Raw genomic sequence first — 19,704 nt, 5'->3', positions numbered from 1 at the left:
CCCTAACCTTAACCTAATCCCAACCCTAAAACAGACCTGTGAAGAAGTGAGGACCGGCCAAAATGTCCTCACTTTGCAAAAATGTCCTCACTCTGGTGGTTAAAAGCTCAACTTGGTTCTCACAAAAGATAGTACAAGTACACAGACACATGCTCGCACACGCACGTGCATGCGCACACACACACAAACAGACAAAATCTTATACTGTAAGTGAGAGGAGCTTTGGCACTGGTGCGACCACGGCACTGAGCAGTGATTCATTCATGCAGTTCCCCCCACCACTCCCTCCTGCAAGCTCATTTCCCCCTGCTTTTACATTTGGCACCGGTCCACAGCATTCTTGTTTTATTTCGAATAAACTGCTACAACGTAGGGCTTGCACAAGAGGACAATAATACATGCGCACACGCATGTGCACACAAGCGCACAAACACACACATATCAATTATATATATATATATATATATATATATATCTCACATACATATATATATCACACACACAAACATATATATATATATAAATATATATAATATTGCCCCTATTTCACTGGTTACATCCTATCCCCCCCCCCATTAAAGGGTGAGGTCTTTTCACAGCTGGAGGTTACTACTGTTCACTGAGCAAATGGGCCAGGGCAGACAGCTAGTGTACTATGCCACCACAGCAGCTACACAGACTTGAGCAAGCTAGGGAAAAAAACAAAACAAAAAAAAAAACAGCTCAAAAAATGCCTGTAGCTTTACGTATTAAAACCTTTGCAAGGAGCTGTACTTTCGCTATACTTCACCTCAGGTCTTAACCTAAAATCTCCAAACTGGTGAAACTGATGTCAGTCGAGATATGCAACTATCCCAGCTAGTCAGATACATGCAGAGGAGACGCCTCGTCTCCGCCCGACTGATATAAGGCTGCCCACAAGGGTGAGACTTGGATTCAACTTCTGAATATGAGCAGAAACACTAGTAGTTAAACCTATAAGCCCTCGGCAACAAGCTGTAGGTCTGGCGTATAAGCTCTGGTGCAGCACGCTAAAGTTAGGCTCTAATGAAAGACTCGCTGTATGTGTTGCTGTAAAACTTGTTAATTGTTTTTACAATGCACAAAAACTTACTGATATAAATCGTTCCAGAAACTACCCCAAACACCTGAATAAGCTCAACCGCAGTGACAGCTATGAATGCGGGCTCACTTTCCCCATGAATTGAGGTCATTACACTGATTTGCACAACATCCTGTCATCAAGTGGTACAGGAAAGCTAAGTGAAGAGGAAGGAAGATAGGGAAGGTAGGAGGAAGGTCTCTTCACTTCAGTAATGAGCAATATGATTCACTATTCCTAAAGGTTTTGTCCACTAGAGGCCATTAGAGATGCAACCAGTTATTCACACCAACATCCCAATTCTGCCCCATGATAAAACATCTGCATCTTATCTACCGTGGCCACACCGATGGTGTACCATGACACAAGCCGCTTGTTAGCACTCATTAACAGCCATCCCATGTAAGAAGTGCAAAGTCAAACACCCCTGGCCACAGCTGTGCTTTGCTAATCAACAAAGCTGCCCTCCTGAGGGTTTATCAGAGAAGCCACCTAATCTAACAAAGGCTGCTAGGTTCAATGTTGATTGTTTGTATTCGCTACCACGGCCAAGATGATGGGTGTGTTCTCATCGAAATCAGCGTTATGTGAGATCATAACCATCCGGCCATCCATCCATTATCAGAACCGCTTATCCCGCTCTCAAGGTCGCGGGATGCTGGAGCCTATCCCAGCAGTTATTGGGCGGCAGGCGGGGAGACACCCTGGCCAGGCCGCCAGGCCAACACACAGGGCCGACACACACACACACACACACAAACACACACACACACACACGCTTTCTGCTTTTATTTTGATATTACTATTGCTATTATTGTTGTTGTTATTAAAAATATTTTGTTACTCTTAGTTTGCCAAAAAAAATTTTTTTTTCCAACCTCGCATAAACTTTTCTTTTTCCACCTGGCAAAACTTTTCTTTGTCTCCCCATTTCACAGATTAAAAAAAAAAATAACGAGCTTAGAGAAATTATCCTGGCAAAACCTTTTTATGTGTTTTTTTTCCCCTCTTATCTTTTGCCTGCACAGCACTTTGAATGACCTCTCCGATGATAAGGTGCAATACAAATAAACCTGCCTTGCCTTTTTCCTCAGCTGAGATGAAACAATTTGGACCATACTCAGAAAATGAATCACCAGACCCCCCCCCCCCCCCCCAGTTAACTTCCCGGGCTTCCGACGCCATCGCTTTTATGTAGTCATATTATTTTTTTTGTATGTTAATTTTGTCTTGTCCACAACATTGTGAAATTTTAACATTATTTAGGTGGAGGCTTAATAAGCCCACTGGGTTTTTTGCCTCTCCCTGCATGGTATATTATTTGTTATCTTTGCTATGCTGTGAATTTTTAAATTGTGCACAAAAACCCCCCCCAATAAAACAATCGACACACCTTCTCTCATAGTACCCGTTTCATGAGTAAATTTTACAATCAGGATTTCTGCAAACGCCCCACTTCCTCACGACGTTTATCAGTGGTATGACAATTGTGGTCACCATCCATGCTATCAGCACCTACAGACACGTGATATCAGCTGTGTTATCAGCTTCTATTGTCGTCCTTTCTGCCATTACGGCTACACGCCACTCCGCCACCACTAACCAACCACCCAGTGTCCTCGCAAGCAAGACCAGCGTGACTGCAGCAGCCGCAACAACAACAGAGCAAGGCCGAGGCCTGATGAACAGAGAGAGGGATTCTCTCCCAACACGATCGGGTTACATATATAATTTGTGTTTCAACTCTGGACCCAACCTCTCCCCACCTTAACATTCATTATGAGAGAGGAACGAGCCAATCACGCTCCTCCTGCTGTCAGCTCCACCATCTGGCTGTTGTCGGGTGTCCACAACAGCAGGACACCGGGGTTGGACAGGTATCATTTTACACACAGCATTTGGAGATATGAGCGTAGTATAGTGTAGGTGTGCAGGTATGGATCACTGCTGCACGAGAAGAAGTGCTTAGTTTCACGAGTACGACGACCAGAATATATATAATGACAAGTTTACCAGGCATCACGTGCAGTATGTGTGAAGGGAACAATCAAGAAGGTGGTAGAAAAAAAGTGAGGAGCTATCTCATACATCTTTTATTTTTGAGGTACTTTATTGATCCCCGTGGGGAAATTACGCTCTGCATTTAACCCATCCTAGCTGTGTAGCTAGGAGCAGTGGGCAGCCGCCGTGCAGCACCCGGGACCACCTCCAGTTCGTCTCGCCGTGCCTCGGTCAGGGGCACAGACAGGAGTATTAACCCTAACATGCATGTCTTTTTTGATGCTAGGGGAAACCGGAGCACCCGCAGAAAACCCACCACAGACCACAGGGCGAACATGCAAACTCCACACAGAGGACGACCTGGGATGACCCCCCAAGGTTGGACAACCCCGGGGTTCAAACCCAGGATCTTCTTGCTGTGAGGCGACGGTGCTAACCACTGCGCCACCCGATCTAATAATAAAGTATGCTATTGATTGATTAAATGCTATCGCTGGCAATCAAAGTCAACACATTGAGGGCGGAGCACCAAATGGATGCTGGTTATACTGTAATTCACTTTAATCACAAGCGGTCACAAAAATAATAGGTCTAAATCGAGCCAATCTCATTTTCAAGTGGTTAGCATTGTTTATCTAAGAGCCACATGTGGAAAAAGAGAAATTGTATGGCTGAATGAATAAATGGGAACATGTGAAAATATTTGAGGAACACGTTGTACATCAATATTATGAATGACTAAAAGGACCAAATGCACAATGGACACAATGACCACAATGCTGCAGAAACGGCGAGGTTATTGAAGGGAAGTAATGAATCAATACACATCAATGTCTAAGCTTACTCACTGAAAATAGGAAATAAAAGTCCCTGTGGAAAAAAGAAAGAAAACAAAGAAAACATTGTTCTCATGGCTAATGTCACTTTGATGACTATTTGTGCACACCCTTGTAAAGCGAGAGAACACAATTGCATTATGGGATGTAAAGTATGGCGCTAATCCAAACAAAAAAGAATAAGAGACTGAATTTCAGGATTTGCGAAATGTAACATTTACATCCAAATAAACTTCATTATCTGGACATGCAAACAGGTGAAGAAAATTTTTTTTAAAAAATCACCCGCGCTCCTTTAGCAATTATTCTTGGCATTGTCAGCGTTTCCTTTCTTATCTTATTCTCGACAAATCACTGTATCATGGGACATTAATGTCCCATGTATGTTTGTTTTGGTCAGCCCTTTCATGATAAAACCCAATCCCCGGTCTTGTTCTCTGCCGATTTAGCTCCAATTTCCAAGCCGCTTGGCACATCAACTCGTGTGCCCAATACTTTGCCACATGCCAAAAACAGGAAGGATTTATTCGGCAGTTTTCTTACAGCGAGAGGCTTCATATAAAGGTCTTTTTCATCTACCACCATTATCTCACGTCCAACAATGCAGATCTCTATGATAATATATCAATCTGTCCTGCTGATATGCGACATAAAATGAGTTCAGAGTTCAAACGACTGTTTCTCTTGCTAGTTTGTATGTGAACTTTTCACAGAGCTGGTGTGTTGGTTGTACTGTACCGTATGCCGCTATGTCGACAGAGATTTACGGTGGTGTGTACATTTTCCTAGTAAATGTGTTAATTTTTTTTCCTATTTCTATTTTACTACTTTATTGATCCCCATGGGGAAATTCCTCTCTGTATTTAACCCATCCTAGCTGTGTAGCTAGGAGCAGTGGGCAGCCGCCGTGCAGCACCCGGGGACCAACTCCAGTTCGTCTTGCCATGCGTCGGTCAGGGGCACAGAGAGGAGTATTAACCCTAACATGCATGTCTTTTTGATGGTGGGGGAAACCGGAGCACCCGCAGAAACCCCCACGCAGACACAGGAAGAACATGCAAATTCCACACAGAAAGGACCTGGGATGACCCCCCCCCCCCCCAAGGATGGACAACCCCTGGGGTTCGAACCCAGGACCTTCTTGCTGTGAGGCAACAGTGCTAACCACTGCGCCACCGTTCCGTTATTGCTGTTAATCTTCAGTTTTCAAGTAAACTTAGCACAAAAAGTAAGGAAATCTGTTTGGTAGATTATTTCTTTGTTGTAACAATGCTTCTTGGCAATAAATCTTATATCAGGCACCTGGTTGTCAGCACCTGGGGTACCAGAAGCTCAAAACAAGAGTCAATAGCAACAGCAAAATAAGCTGTTTGGCATCGGCAGAGAAGATTTGGCAAATTTTTCATGGGCGCAACCCACATACTCAGCTCTGCTGCTCATCCCACAAATACATGTTCCTTACAAAGGTGGTGCCATTTAAAAGGGAAATAAACAGGTTTTTCAACAGTATAAGATCTATTGCCAAGTAGCATTGTTACAACAAAGAAATAATCTACCAAACACAAATTTCCTTACTTTTTGTGCTAAGTATAGATGTATAGCTGTAGTGATGATGATTGACACCTCCTGGTGAAAAAACATGGAAATTAATGAAAAAACCTACATTTTAAGTGAAATGTTTTCTGGTGATTTTTTATTAATCCCCGTGGGGAAATTCTGCTCTGTATTTAACCCATCCTATCTGTGTAGCTAGGAGCAGTGAGCGGCCGCCGTGCAGCGCCCAGGGACCAACTCCAGTTCTTTTCCCCATTGCCTTGGAAACCGGAGCACCCGGAGAAAACTCACCGCAGACATGGGGAGAACATGCAAACTCCACACAGAGGACGACCTGGGATGACCCCCAAGGTTGGACAACTCCGGGGTTCGAACCCAGGACCTTCTTGCTGTGAGGCGACAGTGCTAACCACTGTGCCACCGTGCCGCCCGATGTTTGAGCAGTTTCAAAGCAAACATCAGTCTCTCTGTACGATCAGGTATTTCCAGTACTCTGGTTTTTTTATGTCTGGCTGTTATACAGTGCTGTAGCTACATGTTGGCATACTGTATTTCACACAAAGCTTCTATCAAAGACACAATTAGTAGTCTTTGGAGTGGTAGAAAGTCATCTACTATACCAGTGGTTCTCAAAGTGGGGCCAGCAGACCCACTTGGTACTAACATGATTCAAATTAAAATGTGTTTCTGTTTATCACTATGAAACAGGTCTGAAGTATTTAGGTTGAAAAGTTTTATAATACAAATAGTTCCAATGGCATCTAAGAGTACATATAGTAGTAAGCATATGCTTCATCGGAGTTACGATTATGAGGGGGTCCTTGATAAATGTTCTCCCCTGTATGCGGTCTCTGGCCCCAAACAGTTCGAGAACCCGATCTATATGACTACTACAAGATGGAAGCAGTGCTGGAGTGGGATTTAATGTAAGCTATATAATTCATTAAGGGTGGCACAATGGTATCTTTGTCCTTCTCTTTGTTAAATAAGGTAATGCAGCTAAATGCTGTCTGATATTATTAGCCACAATTAGCGCTGCGGTGCTCCCCTAATGTAATCCATCCATATGAGTTTTTAATTGTTACTCGTTCCATCTTGGAGTGCATCTTGGACATTTGCCCTGGCCTTAAGCATTTACCACCACCTAAAATTACTTACCAGCCCAGGGTGGGGCGGTACACTAGGGTATTCACATCACAAGGTCACCAGTTCTATTCCCAACGGTAACAAATTTGTCATCCCTGTTCTCTTTCCCCATCCTTCCTATCACTCTCTACTACCAATCGCTGCTGTGCTCCCCTAATATCCCAATAAAGTAGAAATATAAAATATCTCATAAGAATTCACCTGAGGAATAACTATCAGGGTGGCTTGAGCACCTATATGGTTGAAGGGTATGAGTCATACATGTAAATAGCCAACGGCAATCACAGTACAAACATAAACCTACCAGTATACGTGTCAGTCTAGCTGTGATATGATTTGATATGAGCTGTGAGATTAACAGGAAAAATATAGTAGAAGTATTGTTACACAATTCACTAATATGGGTGAGAGCACCTACTCCAAGACTAAAAATTGTCCCCCTTTTTCCCCCTCCCCTTTTCCTCCCCAATTGTATCTGGCCAATTACCCCACTTTTCCGAGCCGTCCCAGTCACTGCTCCACCCCCTCTCTGTCGATCCAGGGAGGAGCGCTGCAGACTACCACGTCTCCTCCGATACATGTGGAGTCGCCAGTCGCTTCTTTTCACCTGACAATGAGGAGCTTCGCCAGGGGGACGTAGCACATGGGAGGATAAAGCTATTCCCCCCAGTCCCCCAGTCCCCCGAACGCGCGCCCCAACCAACCAGAGGAGGCGCTAGTGCAGCGACCAGGACACATATCCACATCCGGCTTCCCACCCGCAGACACGGCCAATTGTGTCTGGGACACCCGACCAAGCCAGAGGTAACACGGGGATTCGAACTGGCGATCCCGTGTTGGTAGGCAATGAAATAGACCACCACACAACCCAGACACCCCAAATTGTCTCTTTGAGAGACGGTTTGAAGCTATCTATCCCCCATGATGAGTAGGCCTACTAGGTCTACATGTTGTCGGAAATACAGTATGCCGACATGTAGCTACAGCACTGTATAACAGTCAGATATAAAACATAGAGTACTGGAAATACCTGATAGTAGAGAGAGACCAGTTTGAAACTGCTCATTTTAATTTCCTGACTTTTGCGACTTTAAACCAAATCAAACATCTCACTTAAAATATAGTTTTTTGTTTTGTTTTTTTGTTAATTACAGATTAAATGGGAAAGCCATACTCTTTTCATTCCCATCTGTGTAAAGGTTATGGGATAAAGGGCATACAAAAAAAACAGCACTGAAAACAGCACTGAAATATTCAGGTTTTACCTATAGGCTAAATCTTAAGTAAATGTAGTGCCCACAGTGTATTACCTGATGCCTCCTCTGGAGCAGAGACTAGGAATAGATACTCCAGTGACAGGAGTGAAGGATCCTCTTTGATATAACTGTGGCATTATCAATAACAGAGTTATATACCGACCAGCCAAACATTAAAACCACTGACAGGTAAGTGAACAACACTGATTATCTCACTACAATGGCACCTGTCAAGGGGTGGAATATAGTAGGCAGCAAGTGAACAGTCAGTTCTTGAAGTTGATGTGCTGGAAGCAGGAAAAATGGGCAAGCGTAAGGATCTGAGCAACTTTGACAGGGCCAAATTGTGATGTGTAGACAACTGGGTCAGAGCATCTCCAAAACAGCCGGTCTTGTGGAGTGTTCCCAGTACGCAGTGGTCAGTAACTATCAAAAGTGGTTCAAGGAAGGACAACCGGTGAACCGGCGACAGGATCATGGGCACCCAAGGCTCACTGATGCTTGTGGGGAGCGAAAGCTAGCCCGTCTTATCTGATCCCACAGAAGAGCTACTGTAGCTCTAACTGCTGAAAAAGTTAATGCTGGCTATGACAGACAGGTGTCAGGATACACAGTGCATCGCTGTTTGCTGCGTATGGTGCTGCATAGCCGCAGACCCGTCAGAGTCATGATGACCCCTGTCCACCTTTGAAAGTGCCTACAATGAGAATGCGAGCGTCAGAACTGGACCATGGAGCAATGGAAGAAGGTGGCCTGTTCTGATGAATCATGTTTTCTTTTACATTATGTGGGGCTGGGTGGGTGTGCGTTGTTTATCTGGAGAAGCAATGGCACCAAGATGCACTATGGAAAGAAAGCAAGCGGGCAGAGGCAGTGTGATGCCCTGGGGAATGTTCTGCTGGGAAACCTTGGTTCCTGGCATTCACGTGGATGTTACTTCGACATGTACCACCTACCTAAACATCGTTGCAGACCAAGTACACCCCTTCATGGCAACGGTATTCCCTGATGGCAGTGGCCTCTTTCAGCAGGATAATATGCCCGGCCACACTGCAAAAATTCTTCAGGAATGGTTTGAGGAACATGGAAAAGAGTTCAAGCTGTTGCCTTGGCCTCCAAATTCCCCAGATCTGAATCTGATTGAGCATCTTTGGGATGTGCTGGAAAAACAAGTCCAATCCATGGAGGCCCCACCTCACAACTTACAGGACTTAAAGGATCTGCTGCTAATGTCTTGGTGCCATATACAGGAGGATACCTTGAGAGGTCTTATGGAGTCCATGCCTAGACAGGTCGGAGCTGTTTTGGCAACACGAGGGGGACCTACGCAATAATTAGGCAGGTGGTTTAATGTTTTGGCTGATCGAAGTATAGTCCCTGTGTAGAGTATGGCTTAGTGTTCCCATACGTTCTAGTGTGGTGGTGTCTGTGCATGTGGGGGGAGGGGGGGCAAGATAGGAGGAGTCACATAAGACCATTTTCCACCAGCGGAACTACCCGAACCTTTTACGGGGCCGGCAGCTTTGCTCGTGTTTCCACTAGAGGAACTACCCCTGACTGGAACTCTTACTGGGACTTTTACGGGAACGTCTGTAGTCCCTGCTCTGGGGTAGATACTTCGGTGTTCAACAAGCGCCATTTTTATAAGCCAGCAACCAACCTGTGTGGTAGCAAGCTTAATTTCGATCAAGCGAAATTGGACAGACGAGGAGGTGCAGGCTTTGTTGGCTTACTACACCGACAAGGTTCAGCGGGGGTTCGAGTCCTCGAGGAGAAACCAGAAGATTCACCTTGACATTTCTCGCCACCTGGATGGGCTGGGGATAATTACGTCGCGGTGAAAGCTGTGGCAAAATATTGACGTCAACTCATGACGCTATGGAAACACGACACTCGAGAGGCCCGACTACGGGGTAGTTCCACTTGCAGTTCGCGCTAGCCTGGGAGTTCGTGTAGTTCTTCCTACGGAAAATCGCTAATAGTCAGTGAAAGGTTTTAAGAGGATTGCTTATGGCAGAGTGAATCACAAGGTGCAATGAACTCTCACCCTATTGATGTTTAACTGAATTCAATTGTTAATACAACATTTAGAGTCCCATGTCCTTGGACCGTGCAAACACGGGCAAACACACACACGCACGCACCTGTCATATATGTGCAAACCACAAAAAAAGAGGCCTCTTATACTTGCAATGATTTTTTTATGACAGAGACAGGCTCATGGCCATGGCCAAAAGCACTTTAAATACTTTCCTGGGGGTTTGTTGTCATTACACTCAACATGGGAACAACGGTGGCATGTTTCTGTGGTTACCATGACAACAAAAGGGAGTCAGTCCTGGATGAGACGAAGCCCTCTGAGACCATGGCAACAACAGCAAAAATGCCAGATGCCAAAATTTAAGGGCCTGAGAAACACCAGGGGCTGTTCTCCTGGCCATCCAGGTTCCTAATGGATTTTTTCCTTCCCTCTGTTATTACTTTAAATGTGTTGTCAGCTAAAGAATCAGAAACTGTGCTGTGCGTTTAAAATGGAATTGAGAGTCGAGACGAAAATAAACAAAAAGCAGATGCCTTTCTAATGATGATAAAGTAATAGGCTTGTTTACTTGCCCTGGAACCAAATTGAACCAGCCTGTTACCGAGTTAATATTTCACCCCGCTGCCCACCTCGGACACTGGAAATTAGCCCTCGGACACCGACGAGATTGATCTCAATATTTGATTAAGCAGGCGATGGGAATTAGTAGGATACAGCAGGTTGTGTGGCCTGGAGATGGACGGCCTATTTCACGGGTGCCAGAACAGTTCTCCAGCACACAGTAAAACTGAGGTATGGGCACACAATCATCAAACTCACCACACAATCTCCATGCGTACCAAACTCTCACTTTGCACGGACAAATTTACATACACATTATATCCATAGACACGCATACACATAAACATAAAATGATGACAGCTGCTGTTACCACGAGCGGAGACCGGTGTGCCGGTGGCTGTGTCAAGGCGGTCATTACAGCTATAGCAACCACAGAACAATGCAAGACATCCAAATTTAAAACCTATAAAACATGTCTGGAGACGAAACAGGACTGGCTTTACAAGACTCAAGAGAAGGGACAGCCAGAAGTAACAACACGCCTCGGAGCTAGTGTCTAACCAGCGGTGTGAAGAGAAGAGAGAATATCTTATTTACTCCTGTATCAGACACCAGATTTCACACGTGTAAAGCATTAGCGTCCTCTACCCTCAGATGAACTGATCTTTCGGGGTGATAAATCTAAATCTCTAAAAACTACAATGCGTAGCAGGTAAAACTCTGCTTCTTGCTTCAGTGTGAAGTTAATGAATTACGCACATTAACCTCAATGAGCATACAGCACCAAAACTGCTGCACTGTGACCACACACACACAATGACATGGCATCCTGTAGACTCCTCTTCTGCCATGCTTATGCAAAGCACCAAGATGCATGGCAGAGTTGTCAAAACATAATCTGGTGGATCTTACCAAACCCCTCCTCGCCTACCAGTCGGTTTTTTACACAAATTAGGATTCAAATATTGCTGGGCTAAGGCAGTCAACCATTGTTTAGCTGAAATGGCGGCTTTTCAGGAAGTGTCTGCACCAACAAATAGGTAGTGCAAGTGAATGAACAACTACACTTAAACACACACACACACACACAAACTCTCTCTCTCGCTCTCTCTCTCTCTCTCTCTCTCTCTCTCTCTCTCTCTCTCTCATTTAGGGACATTTATATAGACTTAGCTCTTAACCCTAACCTTACCCATCAGAACTACATGCCTAACCTTAACTCATACCCTAATCCTAAATTCCCCTCCAGACAAAATGTAAAAATACTCTGAGATGATTAACATATTGTCTAAGATGGTTTTCCCACATAAAAATTAAAAAAAAGAAAAAGAAAAAAAACTCGGAAAAGGGGCAGGAAGCGTAACTGTTCTTTCTACCGCATTGAGAAATTCAGGATCTATGAATAAGCAAATGTCACAGGCTTCGCACCCCGCCCATCACTGCTGCCTGCTCTAGGCTGACTGGTGAAAGAGCGCTGCAAATCGAGATGGCTAGCTAGAGCAAATATCAGAGATTCAGCCATACATGTTTGAGCCTCAGTCAGACCCAGACTTAGACTCTGTTGTGCACCAAAATTGGTGACTAGCAGACGTATCAGAACGGTAAGTGTAGTTAGCATCTTTTATTTGTTTATGTTGTTTGTTAGCTTGTAACATGAGCCAACATAAGATGAAGGACTGAGTATTCTTGGTACAGTCCTGGGTTCGAACCCCGTGGTAGTCCAACCTTGGGGATCATCCCTGAGTGGAGTTCACATGTTCTCTCCGTGTCTGCGTGGGTTTCCTTTGGGTGTTCCCGTTTCCTCCCACAGTCCAAAGACATGTAGGTGAATCGGCCGTACTACATTATCCATAGAAGTGAATGCGTCAGCCCTGTGACGGTCTGACGGCTTGTCCAGGATGTCCCCCCGCCTGCCAACCAATGACAGCTGGGATAGGCTCCAGCATCCCTTCACCCCGATTTGGATATGCGGCTTGGATAATGGGTGGATGGATGTTGTTTGTTAGCTTGTAACAGGCAGTGGCTGACACAGTGGTTGTGAAACATACAATACAATCTGCTACGATGTTAAAGTACGTTCATATTGTCACATTGTTATTTTGTAATTATATAGCAGCAGTCTTATCAAAGTTTGCAGAAAGATACATTAAATTTGGCTGATATTTTTATATAATGTGTAATATTCTGTTCATCTTGATAGCCAACCAAGTTTGCCTGGGAACTGGCTCATTGGCAGTAGTCCAAAATTCAAAACCGTTGGGACATCGGGCGAGGGCGAGGCAACCTGCACTGCACTTAAGTTTATGGTTTTGAGAGTTTTGTTTGGAACCAATCCTGGAAAGCGCCAGAGGTGGGAATCCCCCGCCGCTGACGGCTCCCGATGATTCTGCCACCGCGGTGTCATTCCATTGTTCCGACGGCCCATTAGTCCGGCAGTCACTGAACTAACAACTCCAGGGAGAGTTCGCATTTTTTGATCAATGGGCCTTTGGAGCAATGGGCTTTTGTTTTCGGAATAACTAATGGGCTGTTGGACAAATGGGCTTTCAGTCCAATGGAACATTTTTCGGACTACTGGGGTTTCGGAATAATGGCCCATCAGAACAATGGGCAGTCCCCGCCGCTGCTCTGTCAGCCCTCGGAACGCATAGAGACGGACATCTTTAGTAGCGCCGCTGGAGCAGGGGCCCATTCAAGCCCAGTCAGAATTGACGTCTAGCAGCTAGCAAAAAGCTAATGTGGTTAATACTATTAATAAGTCACAAAGGAGTTTTCTTATTTCGATTTTTTTTGTTTTTGTTTTTGATATACTCTATTGATCCCCATAGGGAAATTATGCTCTGCATTTAATCCATCCTAGCTGTGTAGCTAGGCGCAGTGGGCAACCGCCGTGCAGCACCCGGGGAACAACTCCAGTTTGTCTTGCCATGCTTTGGTCAAGGACAAAGACAGGGGTACTAACCCTGACATGCATGTCTTTTTTGATGGTGGGGGAAACTGGAGCACCCGGAGAAAACCCATCGCAGACACAGGGAGAACATGCAAACTCCACAAATAGGATGACCTGGGATGACCCCCAAAGTTGGACAACCCTGGGGTTCGAACCCAGGACCTTCTTGCTGTGAGGCGACAGCGCTAACCACTGCGCCACCGTGCAGCAAATATGTTACAAGCAGAAAGCTTTAATTTGACTGTTGGTTGAGTAAAAGAAATACACAACTTACGTACTGACTCTCGCTTGTTGTTACATTTCCAGAATAAATAGGCGGCATAGAATCCGACTTAAAAACTATTTTTTTGTGAAAACCCAGTGACTTTTGCATTAGGTTATGGAAACACTCCTCGCTGAAACGAGCATTGCAAATACGCAGTCCCTCAAGGTTTGTAGGCAGGTCAGCTCGTTGTCTGTAACCATTTCAGAAGTGTTTTTTTTTTTTTTTGGTAGATAGTAGAAGGAATCTCCAGGGTCCGGTTTACATCCAAAAACGGCACCCTCTACCACGTTTGCTGTCAAATCTTCCACTATGCTAATGCAAACTCGCTCTCTGTACTGACAAGACCGCTCTGGGCAGGAGGTTTCGGGCTTCTTTGCCCGCCCCGCATTTGCATATTAGACAGCAATTGGCTGTCAGATTTGTGACGTACTAAATCTCGATTGCCCGGAGTACGTTTCAATCTCAGATTTTAGGGAAGTGCACAGACATCTCCCCCTACAGTAGAGGAATGTGAAAAAATGCTCTAGTGACAAACTTTGCACAGATACAAGTCAGTATAGTCAAGGCCAGACATTTTAGGGGACACAAACATTTGGAAAACACATTTTTTAAGCGGAGGGGTACTTTAACCTAACCCTAACTTTAACTTTCCATCCATTCCATCCATTATCCAAGCCGCTTATCCCAACTGGGGTCGCGGGGATGCTGGAGCCTATCAATCAATCAATCAATCAAGCTGCATTTAATATAGCGCTTTTCTAGCTGCAACCGCCACTCTAAGTGCTTTACATTTCTGGTCAAATCTGAATTTCAGGCACCTCTTATAATAACACACAGACCGTTGTCTGTACAGTCGCTACCTGTTTCGTACGCGCCAGGCCACCGAAATGTGATTTACAACGATTAACTCATTCACACGTGTATTCCAAAAAGATTTGACATGGGCCGTTTGAGACTATTGACATTAAGCTGACAAGTGACAGCCCTTCGTCGGTATGCAGATGATGGATTGTCGACAGCAGTGGAATGGTCAACAGAAACTACGAAGTTATTTTGCTGCACCTAACATTTCCGTTATTACCACGTGGGGATGATTCAGAGCCTCTGAATGGCACACAGGCTTTGCATATCAACACGGTCGAATGGGTCTCCATGTTAACTGTTCGAATAGATTTAATCATTTCAGCGCATGCCAGGCTAACCCCAGGCATAAAAATCGGTCGTCACTCAACAAGTCAAACAGACAGACGAATGGATGACGTTGCTGACTAGTGGGCCACTATTGCAGCAGTGTTGTCAACCAGCACTTGCTACCATCAACGTTACCGTTGGCCTAACACGATATTTAACATCCTGTGACTTTACAACTGTATCATTCGTAACTGCTTGATTTTCTAGTAACAAAAGATGTGGGATGAGTATTAATCTTTTTTTTCTTTCCTTCTTTAGTTTTTCCCCTTATCACCAACCCGATTAACCCAACGGCATATGGGCGGAACCCTTGTCGAATAACTCCCCTGGCTCACGTTTCCACAGGAAGGAGATAGTCGTAACACCAGCTTCCTTCAAACTCGTGTCGGCTGCTCTTGCCATTTTACACGCTGAAGCCTCGCGTGGATTGCATTACCCTCAGGCCGCGAAGGAGGCGTAGGGAGAATGCCCTCGGTTGCTTGGCTGCAGGCGCCCGGATGGGCCAGAGGGGTCGCTGGAGAACGACGAGTCCCCGAACACTACACCGATCTACGCCCACTATCCCTCGGGTAAGGGTGGCCTAATGAACGCCTTACCCCGTGGACGCTCTGGTCGTGACCGGTTACGGCGAGTCTGGGATACGAACCTCCCAGCCACATGACAAGCGGACTGTAAGAACGGCGGCCCACTCCGCTCGGCCACCAGAGCGACCATGAGTGTTAATCTTAACAATACAACTGGTTATTTCTCCTAAACTTACTGATCACACCGATAGCCTATCCCAGCAGTCATTGGGCGGCAGGCGGGAAGACACCCTGGACAGGCCGCCAATCCATCGCAGGTTAAACCAACTTATGGGTTCATCAAAGAATTAACACTGGGACCATGCCATGGGCATTTGAATTTTTTTTTTACCTAACCTTGACTACTGACCCCAAAATCACCCTTTTCCCCAAATGGGGACACAGCGTTTGTCCCCAGTTTGTAGGTGGTTTCTGGTTTTTCTATCAAAATGGGGACCAAATGTTCCCATTTTGATAGAAAAAAGATGGTACGCACAGACACACACACTCGCGCAAAATCAGGGAGTTATGACTGGCAAAATGTGGAAACTGCCTATGATAAAAAAATAAATAAATCTTGGAGCAATGTCAGCAAGTTGAGAGCAAAATCTCCACTGTAAAAAAAAGAAAAGAAGGTAGCACAGCAACCCAGAATGCCCACTACAGATGCCTTCCAAGAGTGAGGTGGTTCAAACACACTACCACAAAAGTGATAAAAGGGCACTAGACTAAAGCAAATCATTGAGCTAAATTTTCCTCAAGGCAATTTTTTGATCTAATATCTTGCTACAACTCTGGAAATTGTCACCTTTGTTGAACGTCCTGACATCAGTGGTGATGCTGTAATTTGCTTTGGTCTTTGAGCCTGTTCAAATACCAGTTCTGCTCTAAATGAAAGAGTCGCCAATTCTAAAATGTCAGCATATCTTCCCACCACCAAACAAATAAAACATGGTTGAACATGGCACCTTGGCGGATATCAGTGGACCTCCATCCGGATAGGATGAAAGATTTTAGTATATGTTGGTATGCTTGGAGTATGTATGTACATGCACATCGAATTTCAAGACTATGTGAGCTCCTTTATTCTTCTTCTATATTTGGCTGCTGTAATGTTGGAGGCATATACAGATATGCACCATATAATTTTTCCTGTAAAATTCCTACTCGACGGTGACTACTGGAGTGACCAACGGCAAAAGCAGACATGATCTGGGATTTTGTGGATTAGCTATTGTCTTAAATAAGACGGAGATAGATAGTATCAAAAATATATATTTGCAAGTAAATCTTCAAGTTTGTAACTTACAGACCTGTTGTAAAGATCAATATTTGACAGCCTATAACAAGCTATACAATACCATAACATACATTTCACACACAAGCGAGGTAGTAAGAAACATCTGATGACTATTTGGTGTAATTACTTTTTGCACGGCATTTCTTAATAATTTACTTGAGAGAAAATGCTAAAAGAAGTGGCCTTATCGTACAGCCACAGCCCACAATAGCTACAGAAGTTAGCATGTTCCTCTTGCATAATTGGTTTGGTGTCACATATTTGGTCTTGATAGAAATTCTTACTCATTGCCTCTTCTTTAAACTCAAGTGTTTCACAAGCTATAATCTAAAATGTAAAGTAATGCCATTCTGTAACCATCTACACAACACATTTCCATGCATTTACACAGAGCCACTAAAATCAGAAGCAAAGCAAAAAATGATCATATTTGACTGCCTCTTCGGTAAGGAATTAAGTGTAGCATGAAATTACACTTGCCCTACACCTGAATGCATGTCAGTGATGGCACTGACACTGCACTAGCTGTAATACCTGTATGGAAACGGTATTTGCAGGCTGCAACTAGAAAAAAAATGGGCACAAATGATAGTATTAACTCACTACAGTAATAATTACAGCATATAATCAGAGAGATGTACATAAAACCTACTACACAGATATAGCCTCACAGACAAGTAGATGATCTTGATCTCATGAGACAAAGGGAAGCACCTGGCATCTCGTCTCCCTTAGCTCTCCTGGTGTGTGTTTGTGTGTGTGTGTGTGTGTAGTGTGTATGTATATATATATGTATCTCTGTGTGTTCCTATAAATAGGGTCTGTGCCTTCCCTTGCTTTCGCTCCGGTGGGATCCTCTCATGTTTTAATTAAATAAAACTGCTGCAATCAGGCCCAGCTGTGGCCTTCATCCCCAGCCTTCATTCAGCATCCATGCTCAGGGGGTAACAGAGATGCTGACCTCATATGTATGTGTGCATTGAGCAGGATGGAGGGGGTACAAGAGAAAGAAAGAGGAATGAGAGTGAGAGAGAGAAAAGGTATGTGTGTCAGAGGGAGAGAGAAATGGAGTAAGCCTTGACAATTGGGGCATTCTGTGTCGAGTCCATCAGGGCATCACGGGAAGTCCCACTTAGATGTTCTGGATAGGATTCCCACTGTGCAAGCCGGCAGAACGGGAAATGTCTTGTATCACACCCTCTCCATTTCTCCTCCTGTATCAATAATGACTGTTTCCCCTTTTTTCCTCTGCCAAATTATATCTTAAATACTGCGTCATCCTCTCTTTTTACCGAATCATTTTCCACCCATCTGTCCTTTCACTGTCACCCCTAACATTTCCCCACAGCAACGTCTTTTAGCAACACCTCCCCTGACATTCCCCGAAATCCGCCCACACTTTCTCTCACCTCCCACCTTCACCCTTTCTTCCAAATCTTCCCCTGACACTGGCTGATAGATATGAACACCAAAAGGCACCCCCAACTGTGGAAGGCTAAACTGTAGCTCTTAGCAATGGCAGCAGCAGAGGCAGCTTGCTCTTGTTAACCATCTATAATTAATGGACTGGTGCTACTGGTCCTTGTTCCATTTCTGAATGGACTCCCTGTAAGTCATGTGGCCATTAAAGCCCTACACTACATACCCAGGACGCTACGGCAGAACACCGCTTTCTATCAGTAAACAGACACCATCAATAACGCTGGAAGAAAAAAGTAAGCATGTGAACGATGCAAATTATTATCTTTTAAGGAGTTGTACCTGATTGTAAAAGGATTTATTTACTCTGCATTTGGAGGAATCATTGCCTGCTTCTAGCAGGACCTTCACAGGCTATTCCTGTCAGTTTATGTGTCCTCCATATGAGAATTGACTCAGCTATTGATTAAGTCAGCCGGAGCAGGTAAAACGCATGAGTGGATCAATACCCATTTTGATCACCAAGAGGAACAAGGTTCCTCTTTCGTGTTTTAGTGAGTCTACACGTGCGACTGAAACAATCTTTCACTCACTGAGTCCTTTCCTAGTAGCCCACTTTGAGACTATAACTTGTACTTGTCTTTCTTGTTTGGCATCAAATATTCCTTGAAAATCCTCGGCACTCTGACGCCTATTGTTTTTGTTCAATTTTTGAAAATGTTTTTGGCTTGCTTTCTGATGACTGCAGCACAAAAGACCTTCTGTATTTTGCAGAAATGTATTATGTCAGTCCATTCTGGTAAATAATGGTCACTGTCCATTCTAATTACTAGGACAGTTTGAAATAAAGCACACTTCTTGGGAAGTCCAAGTTCAACCATCATGCTTGCTCAGCGAGCACAACAGGATATCCATCCAAGAGTGGCTCAAGAGCAACATCCTGACCTGAATGATAAATAGAAAAAAAAGGTCCCAGTTAGAAAGTGCTACCTGCCACCTCACATTTCTTCAAAACGTAATTACTGCGAGCGGCTTCAAACGGCATAGCCGGTGATCTAGAAATACCTCCATTATAAGATCCCCAGCGACCTGCTTTAATGGAAAATTATGACACATTTGGTTGGCACAAAGTCAAGGACAGAGTCAGGTAAAAGTCCTCCCTTTACGACAAGTCCTGATAACAAGATAAGCTGTGCCCATATGACTGCAATAAAGTGAATGATGTTTGAGCATCACATGGGCAATAAGGACAAAAATAACAAACACCATAGGTCCAGTGACAGAGAGCAATAGGATAAGTGGACCATGCCCTTAGTTATCAGACCTTCAAGAGAACGGGCCTGCAGGTTTGAGAACACTGCACCAATACATGTGCTATCTTAAAGACAGACAGACAGACAGAGAATAAGAGAGGAAAAGACAAGAGAGAGACCCGGCCTGAAACAGCGAAGACTGCGAAAGAGCCGGGAGGAGATGAAGCAGTACATAAATGATTTAGGAGCAATCCAGGACATGGGAT

At 44.4% G+C, this 19,704-nt stretch overlaps 1 protein-coding gene across 1 annotated transcript in view; it reads right to left on the bottom strand.

The window, feature by feature from the left end:
- b4galt5 (UDP-Gal:betaGlcNAc beta 1,4- galactosyltransferase, polypeptide 5) overlaps window positions 1–19,704 on the bottom strand; it is a 55,945-nt gene that overhangs the window by 35,056 nt on the left and 1,185 nt on the right. The window lies entirely within an intron of this gene.

This window comes from Lampris incognitus, chromosome 2 (genome assembly GCF_029633865.1).
Source record: "Lampris incognitus isolate fLamInc1 chromosome 2, fLamInc1.hap2, whole genome shotgun sequence".
Taxonomy (NCBI): Eukaryota; Metazoa; Chordata; class Actinopteri; order Lampriformes; family Lampridae; genus Lampris; species Lampris incognitus.
Note: the sequence above shows the minus strand (reverse complement) of the source record. Positions and strands in the feature narration are given on the sequence as shown.